Here is a 9,741-nt window from a genome sequence, read left to right on the forward strand (position 1 = left end):
TGCGACTCAGGGTCACTCTTCGGCAGAGCAAATCAGTTAATCATTCAATCGTTACACTCTGTTGTCGTTGCTATTCTTTTAAAATGTTCCTCCAGGTTTTCTTGAGGTAAATCCTATTCTGCAATCAAAGGAAAATACCGCAGATGCTGCCAATCTGCAAGAGAAACTAAAAGTGAGAGGATAAAATCTTTAAAAATCTGAGGAGTGGTGCAGACACAGATTTAAAGTTTCAAATGCGCGTGATCCTTCTACAAGGCTGAAGCGAGGAGGAAATGCGTTGGGGTAGGTGAGCAAAATTGAAGATGAGCGGAAAATGTGTGTTTAAAAGTTTGAAAAAATTGCTTCAGCACACATGCGAATGCAAGCTTTAAGGTTCGCGTTGCAGGGATTGCGCCAACATTTTCGGCTTTCACCATGAAATGTTCAGCATCACTCCAGCCGTTAATTTCCAATGAAGGCACTGCTGAGATTTGAAATCAGGAACTCCTGTTTGTTAGACAGGCACTTTAACCATCTAAGCCACAGCACCAGCATGCAAGCTCAGCGTGCAAGTTTAGAACAGATTTCAATCATTTTGATTCAACATCAGTTTTCCTGACATCTCATACGGGCCTTCCGAGTGCAAATTAAAATATTCATTGGCACTGGTCTTTGAAACTGTAAAATTGCATTTATTACTGGAAATGCTGGATTTGCAGCAGTTCTGCATGGGATAAGTCAACAATCAGGAAATGATTGGTCGAACTGGGAAGTGAGTGAACATGACCAGAAATCTATTATGGTCTCATACAGGACAATGTCAGGCGAGAGTTTTAGCATGAACTGAAACTGTAGCAAACTTCTTGACAATTCTCCATGTCTGTTACACTTTAGCAAATACGATATGGTCACCGTTCTTCCATTTTTCCTGACCCATTTTGCATTCTTTATTCTTCTTTTTTGTTGTTCATTGGGAAGCAAACGTCTTGAGCCAAAGTAAGAGCCCTGATCGGGACTTGAACGCTGGGCCCTCATATTAAAATTCTGAAGCTCTATTCAATGAGCTACCAAGGCCTAATCTTTGCTGGTTCTCGAAGTTACTTCAAAGTCTCATGAGGGATGTTTTGAATTTCCTTCTTTGGTGATGCAGCCTCTCCAGCTCATTTTACTCGCAGGCACAGCAGCAGCCTCCGTTTGTCTTCCTTTCACAAATTCTTCAGCTTGCACCAACTACTCGCTTCTTACCAGTGACTTGTGATGTGACAACAGTTGTTACCCCCGGACCTGCACTGTCACTTCAAGGCTTTGAAGATTACGTTTAATTCGGTGAAATATAAGTGGGAAGCTACAAAGACACAGATTGTATTGTGAGAGAGAGTAAAGGGTGTCATTTGGTGTTTGTTGTGGCAGAGTGTGAATGCAAGTAAGGTTAACCGGTCAAGTTGCAAAGTGTCAAAATTTCAAAGTTTTTGGGTGGAAATAGATTTGGCTTCCTTTCACAAATTCTTCAGCTTGCACCAACTACTCGCTTCTTACCAGTGACTTGTGATGTGACATCAGTTGTTACCCCCGGACCTGCACTGTCACTTCAAGGCTTTGAAGATTACGTTTAATTTGGTGAAATATAAGTGGGAAGCTACAAAGACACAGATTGTATTGTGAGAGAGAGTAAAGGGTGTCATCTGGCGTTTGTTGTGGCAGAGTGTGAATGCAAGTAAGGTTAACCGGTCAAGTTGCAAAGTGTCAAAATCTCAAAGTTTTTGGGTGGAAATAGATTTGTCAGCACCAAATCTTCATGCAAAATGGACCGCTATTTCTCCCGCCCGAATTGTTCTTGCTAACGTACAGCAACAGAAATTGTTCAATATAAAAGCAAATTACTGCGGATGTGAAATCTCAAAGAAAAAGGGGAAAAGATGGAAAATCTCAGCGGTTCTGGCGGCATCTGGGAAGAGAGAACTGAGCAATTTTTTCGACTCAGGGTCACTCTTCGGCAGAGCAAATCAGTTAATCATTCAATCGTTACACTCTGTTGTCGTTGCTATACTTTTAAAATGTTGCTCCAGGTTTTCTTGAGGTAAATCCTATTATGCATTCAAAGGAAAATACCGCGGATGCTGCAAATCTGCAAGAGAAACTAAAAGTGAGAGGGTAAAATCTTAAAAAATCTGAGGATATCCGTGGTGCCAGACACAGAGTTAAAGTTTCAAATGCGCGTGATCCTTCTACAGGCCTGAAGCGAGGAGGAAATGCGATGGTGTAGGTGAGCAAAATTGAAGATGAGTTGAAAATGCGAGTTAAAAGGTTTGAAAAAAGTGCTTCAGCACACAAGGGAAAGCAAGCTTTAAGGTTCGCATTGCGGGGACATTGCCAACATTTTTTGCATTCACCATGAAATGTTGAGCATTACTCCAGCTGTTATTTTCCATTGAAGGCACTGCTGAGATTTAAACTCAGGATCTCCTGTTTACTAGACAGGCGCTTTAACCATCTAAGCCACAGCACCAGCATGCGAGCTTCGGGTGCAAGTTTAGAACAGATTTCAATCATTTTGATTCAACATCAGTTTTCTTGCCATCTCATACGGGCCTTCCGAGTGCATATTAAAACATTCTTTGGAACTGTAAAATTGCATTTATTACTGGAAATGCTGGATTTGTAGCAGTTCTGCATGGGATTAGTAAACAAACAGGAAATGATTGGTCGAACTGGGAAGTGAGTGAACATGACCAGAAATCTATTGTGGTATAATACAGGACAATGTCAGGAGAGAATTTTAACATTAACTGAAAATGATGCAAGCTTCTTGACAATTCTCCATGGCTGTTGCTCTTTAGCAAAGATGATATTGTCACCGTTCTTCCATTTTCCCTGACCCGTTCTGCATTCTTTATTCTTCTTTTTTGTTGTTCATTGGGAAGCAAACGTCTTGAGCCAAAGTAAGAGCCCTGATAGGGACTTGAACGCTGGATCCTCATAATAAAAGTCTGAAGCTCTACCGAATGAGCTACCAAGGCCCAATCTTTGCTGGTTCTCATAATTTAATTCAACGTCTCATGAGGGATGTTTTGAATTTCCTTCTTTGGTGATGCAGCCTCTCCAGCTCATTTAACTCGCAGGCATAGCAGCAGCCTCCGTTTGGCTTCCTTTCACAAATTCTTCAGCTTGCACCAACTACTCGCTTCTCACCAGTGACTTGTGATGTGACAACAGTTGTTACCCCCGGACCTGCACTGTCACTTCAAGGCTTTGAAGGTTACGTTTAATTCGGTGAAATATCAGTGGGAAGCTACAAAGACACAGATTGTATTGTGAGAGAGAGTAAACGGTGTCATCTGGCGTTTGTTGTGGCAGAGTGTGAATGCAAGTAAGGTTAACCGGTCAAGTTGCAAAGTGTCAAAATTTCAAAGTTTTTGGGTGGAAATAGATTTGGCTTCCTTTCACAAATTCTTCAGCTTGCACCAACTACTCGCTTCTTACCAGTGACTTGTGATGTGACATCAGTTGTTACCCCCGGACCTGCACTGTCACTTCAAGGCTTTGAAGATTACGTTTAATTCGGTGAAATATAAGTGGGAAGCTACAAAGACACAGATTGTATTGTGAGAGAGAGTAAAGGGTGTCATCTGGCGTTTGTTGTGGCAGAGTGTGAATGCAAGTAAGGTTAACCGGTCAAGTTGCAAAGTGTCAAAATCTCAAAGTTTTTGGGTGGAAATAGATTTGTCAGCACCAAATCTTCATGCAAAATGGACCGCTATTTCTCCCGCCCGAATTGTTCTTGCTAACGTACAGCAACAGAAATTGTTCAATATAAAAGCAAATTACTGCGGATGTGAAATCTCAAAGAAAAAGGGGAAAAGATGGAAAATCTCAGCGGTTCTGGCGGCATCTGGGAAGAGAGAACTGAGCAATTTTTTCGACTCAGGGTCACTCTTCGGCAGAGCAAATCAGTTAATCATTCAATCGTTACACTCTGTTGTCGTTGCTATACTTTTAAAATGTTGCTCCAGGTTTTCTTGAGGTAAATCCTATTATGCATTCAAAGGAAAATACCGCGGATGCTGCAAATCTGCAAGAGAAACTAAAAGTGAGAGGATAAAATCTGAAAAAATCTGAGGATATCCGTGGTGCCAGACACAGAGTTAAAGTTTCAAATGCGCGTGATCCTTCTACAGGGCTGAAGCGAGGAGGAAATGCGATGGTGTAGGTGAGCAAAATTGAAGATGAGTTGAAAATGCGAGTTAAAAGGTTTGAAAAAAGTGCTTCAGCACACAAGGGAAAGCAAGCTTTAAGGTTCGCATTGCGGGGACATTGCCAACATTTTTTGCATTCACCATGAAATGTTGAGCATTACTCCAGCTGTTATTTTCCATTGAAGGCACAGCTGAGATTTAACCTCAGGATCTCCTGTTTACTAGACAGGCGCTTAAACCATCGAAGCCACAGCACCAGCATGCAAGCTTAACATGCAAGTTTAGAACAGATTTCAATCATTTTGATTCAACATCAGTTTTCTTGCCATCTCATACGGGCCTTCCGAGTGCAAATTAAAATATTCATGGGCACTGGTCTTTGAAACTGTAAAATTGCATTTATTAATGGAAATGCTGGATTTGTAGCAGTTCTGCATGGGATAAGTAAACAAACAGGAAATGATTGGTCGAACTGGGAAGTGAGTGAACATGACCAGAAATCGATTGTGGTTTCATTCAGGACAATGTAAGGAGAGAATTTTAACATGAACTGAAAATGAAGCAAACTTCTTGACAATTCTCCATGGCTGTTGCACTTTAGGAAAGATGATATTGTCACCGTTCTTCCATTTTCCCTGACCCGTTCTGCATTCTTTATTCTTCTTTTTTGTTGTTCATTGGGAAGCAAACGTCTTGAGCCAAAGTAAGAGCCCTGATAGGGACTTGAACGCTGGACCCTCATAATAAAAGTCTGAAGCTCTACCGAATGAGCTACCAAGGCCTAATCTTTGTTGGCTCTCATAATTTACTTCAACGTCTCAGTGAGGGATTTTTTGAATTTCCTTCTTTGGTGATGCAGCCTCTCCAGCTCATTTTACTCGCAGGCATAGCAGCAGCCTCCACAAGAGCATAAGACCGTAAGACATAGGAGCTGAAGTAAGGCCATTCGGCCCATCAAGTCCACTCCGCCATTCAATCATGGCCCATTTCAACTCCATTTACCCGCTCTCTCTCCATAGCCCTTAATTCCTCGAGAAATCAAGAATTTATCAACTTCTGTCTTAAAGACACTCAACGTCCCGGCCTCCACCGCCCTCTGTGGCAATGAATTCCACAGACCCACCACTCTCTGGCTGAAGAAATTTCTCCTCATCTCTGTTCTAAAGTGACTCCCTTTTATTCTAAGGCTGTGCCCCCGGGTCCTAGTCTCCCCTGCTAATGGAAACAACTTCCCTACATCCACCCTATCTAAGCCATTCATTATCTTGTAAGTTTCTATTAGATCTCCCCTCAACCTCCTAAACTCCAATGAATATAATCCCAGGATCCTCAGACGTTCATCGTATGTTAGGCCTACCATTCCTGGGATCATCCGTGTGAATCTCCGCTGGACCCGCTCCAGTGCCAGTATGTCCTTCCTGAGGGGTGGGGCCCAAAATTGCTCACAGTATTCTAAATGGGGCCTAACTAATGCTTTATAAAGCTTTAGAAGTACATCCATGCTTTTATATTCCAAGCCTCTTGAGGTGAATGACAACATTGCATTTGCTTTCTTAATTACGGACTCAACCTGCAAGTTTACCTCCAGAGAATCCTGGACTAGGACTCCCAAGTCCCTTTGCACTTCAGCATTATGAATTTTGTCACCGTATGGAAAATAGTCCATGCCTCTATTCTTTTTCCCAAAGTGCAAGACCTCGCATTTGCCCACGTTGAATTTCATCAGCCATTTCTTGGACCACTCTCCTAAACTGTCTAAACCTTTCTGCAGCCTCCCCACCTCCTCCATAATACCTGCCACTCCACCAATCTTTGTATCATCGGCAAACTTAGCCAGAATAACCCCAGTCCCGTTTGGCTTCCTTTCACAAATTCTTCAGCTTGCACCAACTACTCGCTTCTTACCAGTGACTTGTGATGTGACATCAGTTGTTACCCCCGGACCTGCACTGTCACTTCAAGGCTTTGAAGATGACGTTTAATTCGGTGAAATATAAGTGGGAAGCTACAAAGACACAGATTGTATTGTGAGGGAGAGTAAAGGGTGTCATCTGGTGTTTGTTGTGGCAGAGTGTGAATGCAGGTAAGGTTAACCGGTCAAGTTGCAAAGTGTCAAAATCTCAAAGTTTTTGGGTGGAAATAGAATTGTCAGCACCAAATCTTCATGCAAAACGGACCGCTATTTCTCCCGCCCGAATTGTTCTTGCTAACGTACAGCAACAGAAATTGTTCAATATAAAAGCAAATTAGTGCGGATGTGAAATCGCAAAGAAAAAGGGAAAAAGATGGAAAATCTCAGCGGTTCTGGCGGCATCTGGGAAGAGAGAACTGAGCAATTTTTTCGACTCAGGGTCACTCTTCGGCAGAGCAAATCAGTTAATCATTCAATCGTTACACTCTGTTGTCGTTGCTATACTTTTAAAATGTTCCTCCAGGTTTTCTTGAGGTAAATCCTATTATTCATTCAAAGGAAAATACCGCGGATGCTGCAAATCTGCAAGAGAAACTAAAAGTGAGAGGGTAAAATCTTTAAAAATCTGAGGATATCCGTGGTGCCAGACACAGAGTTAAAGTTTCAAATGCGCGATATCCTTCTACAGGGCTGAAGCGAGGATGAAATGCGATGGTGTCGGTGAGCAAAATTGAAGATGAGCGGAAAAAGGGAGTTAAAAGGTTTGAAAAAAGTGCTTCAGCACACAAGGGAAAACAAGCTTTTATGTTCATGTTGCAGGGATTGTGCCAACATTTTCTGCATTCACCATGAAATGATGAGCATCACTCCAGCTGTTAATTTCCATTGAAAGAACTGCTGAGATTTAAACTCAGAATCTCTTGTTTACTAGACAGGCGCTTTAACCATCTAAGCCACAGCATCAGCATGCAGGGTTTGCGTGCAAGTTTAGAACAGATTTCAATCATTTTGATTCAACATCAGTTTTCCTGACATCTCATACGGGCCTTGCGAGTGCAAATTAAAATATTCATTGGCACTAGTCTTTGAAACTGTAAAATTGCATTTATTACTGGAAATGCTGAATTTGTAGCAGTTCTGCATGGGATAAGTAAACAAACTTAGGTGGATTGGCCATGATAAATTGCCCTTAGTGTCCAAAATTGCCCTTAGAGTGTTGAGTGGGGTTACTGGGTTATGGGGATAGGGTGAGGTGTTGACCTTGGGTAGGGTGCTCTTCCCAAGAGCCGGTGCAGACTCGATGGGCCGAATGGCCTCCTTCTGCACTGTAAATTCTATGATAATCTATGAAACAGGAAATGCTTGGGCGAATTGGGAAGTGAGTGAACATGATCAGAAATCTATTGTGGTATAATATAGGACAATGTCAGGAGAGAATTTTAACATGAACTGAAAATGTAGCAAACGTCTTGACAATTCTCCATGGCTGTTGCACTTTAGCAAAGATGATATTGTCACCGTTCTTCCATTTTCTCTGACCCGTTCTGCATTCTTTATTCTTCTTTTTTGTTGTTCATTGGGAAGCAAACGTCTTGAGCCAAAGTAAAAGCCCTGATAGGGACTTGAACGCTGGACCCTCATATTAAAATTCTGAAGCTCTACCGAATGAGCTACCAAGGCCTAATCTTTGCTGCTTCTCATAAGTTACTTCAAAGTCTCATGAGGGATGTTTTGAATTTCCTTCTTTGGTGATGCAGCCTCTCCAGCTCATTTTACTCGCAGGCAGAGCAGCAGCCTCCGTTTGGCTTCCATTCACAAATTCTTCAGCTTGCACCAACTACTCGCTTCTTACCAGTGACTTGTGATGTGACATCAGTTGTTACCCCCGGTCCTGCACTGTCACTTCAAGGCTTTGAAGATTACGTTTAATTCGGTGAAATATAAGTGGGAAGCTACAAAGACACAGATTGTATTGTGAGAGAGAGTAAAGGGTGTCATCTGGTGTTTGTTGTGGCAGAGTGTGAATGCAAGTAAGGTTAACCGGTCAAGTTGCAAAGTGTCAAAATCTCAAAGTTTTTGGGTGGAAATAGATTTGTCAGCACCAAATCTTCATGCAAAACGGACCGCTAATTCTCCCGCCCGAATTGTTCTTGCTAACGTACAGCAACAGAAATTGTTCAATATAAAAGCAAATTACTGCGGATGTGAAATCTCAAAGAAAAAGGGAAAAAGATGGAAAATCTCAGCGGTTCTGGCGGCATCTGGGAAGAGAGAACTGAGCAATTTTTTCGACTCAGGGTGACTCTTCGGCAGAGCAAATCAGTTAATCATTCAATCGTTACTCTCTGTTGTTGCTATACATTTAAAATGTTGCTCCAGGTTTTCTTGAGGTAAATCCTATTATGCATTCAAAGGAAAATACCGCGGATGCTGCAAATCTGCAAGAGAAACTAAAAGTGAGAGGATAAAATCTTTAAAAATCGGAGGGTATCCATGGTGCCAGACACAGAGTTAAAGTTTCAAATGCGCGATATCCTTCTGCAAGGCTGAAGCGAGGATGAAATGCGATGGTGTATGTGAGCAAAATTGAAGATGAGCGGAAAATGTGAGTTAAAAGGTTTGAAAAAAGTGCTTCAGCACACAAGGGAAAGCAAGCTTTAATGTTTGCGTTGCAGGGATTGTGCCAACGTTCACCTTGAAATGTTGAGCATCACTCAAGCAGTTAATTTCCATTGAAGGCACTGCTGAGATTTGAACTCAGGATCTCCTGTTTACTAGACAGGCGCTTTAACCATCTAAGCCACAGCACCAGCATGCAACCAGCATGCGTGCAAGTTTAGAACAGATTTCAATCATTTTGATTCAACATCAGTTTTCCTGACATCTCATACGGGCCTTCCGAGTGCAAATTAAAATATTCATTGGCAGTGGTCTTTGAAACGGTAAAATTGCATTTATTACTGGAAATGCTGGATTTGTCGCAGTTCTGAATGGGATAAGTAAACAAACAGGAAATGCTTGGTCGAATTGGGAAGTGAGCGAACATGACCAGAAATCTATTGTGGTTTAATACAGGACAATGTCAGGAGAGAGTTTTAACATGAACTGAAAATGTAGCAAATTCTTGACAATTCTCCATGGCTGTTGCTCTTTAGCAAAGATGATATTGTCACCGTTCTTCCATTTTCCCTGACCCGTTCTGCATTTTTTCTTCGTCTTTTTTGTTGTTCATTGGGAAGCAAACATCTTGAGCCAAAGTAAGAGTCCTGATAGGGACTTGAACGCTGGACCCTCATATTAAAAGTCTGAAGCTCTACCGAATGAGCTACCAAGGCCCAATCTTGGCTGGTTCTCATAAGTTACTTCAACACCTCATGAGGGATGTTTTGAATTTCCTTCTTTGGTGATGCAGCCTCTCCAGCTCATTTTACTCGCAGGCATTGCAGCAGCCTCCGTTTGGCTTCCTTTCACAAAGTCTTCAGCTTGCACCAACTACTCGCTTCTTACCAGTGACTTGTGATGTGACATCAGTTGTTACCCCCGGACCTGCTCTGTCATTTCAAGGCTTTGAAGATTACGTTTAATTCGGTGAAATATAAGTGGGAAGCTACAAAGACACAGATTGTATTGTGAGAGAGAGTAAAGGGTGTCATCTGG

The 9,741-nt window shown here is 42.0% G+C and overlaps 2 non-coding genes across 2 annotated transcripts; both read right to left on the bottom strand.

Moving 5' to 3' along the window:
• Positions 1–2,411: 2,411 nt before the first annotated feature.
• trnat-agu (transfer RNA threonine (anticodon AGU)) lies at positions 2,412–2,485 on the bottom strand. Its single transcript has one exon. It is a non-coding gene; the product is annotated as a tRNA-Thr (tRNA).
• Positions 2,486–8,820: 6,335 nt separating this feature from the next.
• trnat-agu (transfer RNA threonine (anticodon AGU)) lies at positions 8,821–8,894 on the bottom strand. Its single transcript has one exon. It is a non-coding gene; the product is annotated as a tRNA-Thr (tRNA).
• Between the last annotated feature and the right edge of the window lie 847 nt (positions 8,895–9,741).

The sequence above is a fragment of the Scyliorhinus torazame genome, chromosome 4 (assembly GCF_047496885.1).
Source record: "Scyliorhinus torazame isolate Kashiwa2021f chromosome 4, sScyTor2.1, whole genome shotgun sequence".
NCBI lineage: Eukaryota > Metazoa > Chordata > Chondrichthyes > Carcharhiniformes > Scyliorhinidae > Scyliorhinus > Scyliorhinus torazame.